Source organism: Odontomachus brunneus, unplaced genomic scaffold, assembly GCF_010583005.1.
Source record: "Odontomachus brunneus isolate Ranch 3 - 2012 unplaced genomic scaffold, Obru_v1 Obru_scaffold_010, whole genome shotgun sequence".
Taxonomy (NCBI): Eukaryota; Metazoa; Arthropoda; class Insecta; order Hymenoptera; family Formicidae; genus Odontomachus; species Odontomachus brunneus.
In genome coordinates, this window is record NW_022639460.1 from 389,488 (window position 1) to 391,434 (window position 1,947).

Sequence of the window (1,947 nt, forward strand, 5' to 3'; positions counted from 1 at the left end):
AGAGAGAGAGAGAGAGAGAGAGAGAGAGAGAGAGAGAGAGAGAGAGAGGGCGACTCTGCCTCGCTGTGTGCTCGTGTGAGTGTTGGCGTCAGTGGTGTGGTTTCGCGTGCGCATCGCTGCGCATACACACACACACACACATACACTACACACACTCCACGGCGGTTATCATACACTGGCGCGATGCGACTTGAATGGACGCGGCACGAACACGCGGACGAGCCGCGTGCGGACGTCTCGCGGGGAGCTTTCGCCAGATACTCGGGTGTGTACACACAGGTACCACAGGTCCCCCCGTTATAGTCCACCCCCGCGCGTCTTCCCGCCTCCGACCGGGGGTGCCTGCGTCAGCCCGCCCTCTTTCCGCGATATCGGACCGGCTAAAGTGGTTTGTCTTTGATTTAACCACCACAGCACTGGGGCGAACGGCGTCGATGAAGGAACACCTTTCCCGCCGAGCCCACGCGCGTCAGCGTCGTTCGTTGCGTAAGGAAGGTAGGAAGGGTGGCAGCTAGGCAGGCAGAGGTGGCCTGGTAGGTGGATAGGTAGGATGTGTGTGGAGGAATTGTATGCTCGCCGCGTGTACTATACGCGATATCACGAAACGTCGGCGGGGGTTGTCGACGATGATCGTCGGTGTGTCGACGGCGGCAGGGGCGGCGCATCGCGTCCTCTCCAATGGTCGTGTATAGCGATCTCACAGGGCTGCTGGCGGTGTGTAATCGTGATAGGTAGAACCGGGTACACGGCGCAGGTATCTTCTCTTCTCCGTTCTGCGCGGGGTGTTGCGCTGGTGGTGCCGGCGATCAAGCGACACAACGACCGACCGACCGACCGACCGACCGACCGACCGACCAACCGATCGGCGGACGGACGGATTGATGCGAGAATTGCTGTTGCCGGTGGTGATGCCTGGCAGTGATGCTGGCGCTGCCGCCGCTGTTGGTTGCTGCTACTACCGCTCCGCTCTTAACTCGGCGCACGGATATTGTTTACCCGACCATTTAGGTAATTGCTGGCCTACCGCCCTGCCAGCCAATCGAACGTAACCGGCGGATGCGTCTGCAATACCGATCTCCCTCTCTCTCTCGCTCTCGCTTGCGTCAACAACCTCCGTCGCCGTTCCCTCCCCGTGATCTTCGGCCCTCTCTGTCTCGCCATAGTCCGTTGTCCTTGTCTGCTACTGTTACCATCCCTCTCGCTTTCTCTCTCTCTTCCTCTATCTCTTTCCCTCCCTGTTCAACACCGCGCCACCCCCGCCGGCTCACTCAACCCCGCTCGATCATCATCGAATTAGCTCGGGACCAATTGTTCGGTGAAACTATCGCCGCTATTGTCGCGGTGATCGATTCTTTCCAGGAAATTGGCGAGATTGGAAAGATACATACGCTCTGCCGCAGAAGATTGCGGCCGCGCGCAACCAGTCGGCGGAGGGGTGGGTGGCTGGCGTTTTGACAGTTTTAATGATCGCCGTCGCGCATTGTTCCGGCATCGCGTTTAGAGATAAACGGGGGCCGGCCGACCGATGCGGCCAGTTCTCGACGTTCCCAGCGCGCTTTCTGATTGCGCTTTGTCGACGCCATTGAACACGCGCGACTGCTACTTGGGATAGCTTTATAGTTGATCAGATATAACGCACATCCCGGCCTCCTGAGGCTGTCAGTAGTACCTTTGCGCCGGGGAGGAGTCGCGACGATGGAGTCTCATATATGGTTAGACGACTGCCTCGGTGAAGCTCGACTCTAATCCTCAATTGCAGCAGCTCATTATTTGGTTAGCACACGGCGAGGTAACGGCGCGCGGTGTTATCGTGTTTCGCGAAAACTAATTATCGCGGCCGCCGTGGTTAATGCGATAATAGACCTTTTATTCATCAGGTCCGACCGTTTTGTTAGCTGCGCGCTCGCATATGCATGTGTGTGCGTCTGTATGTGTGTGTGTCTGCAA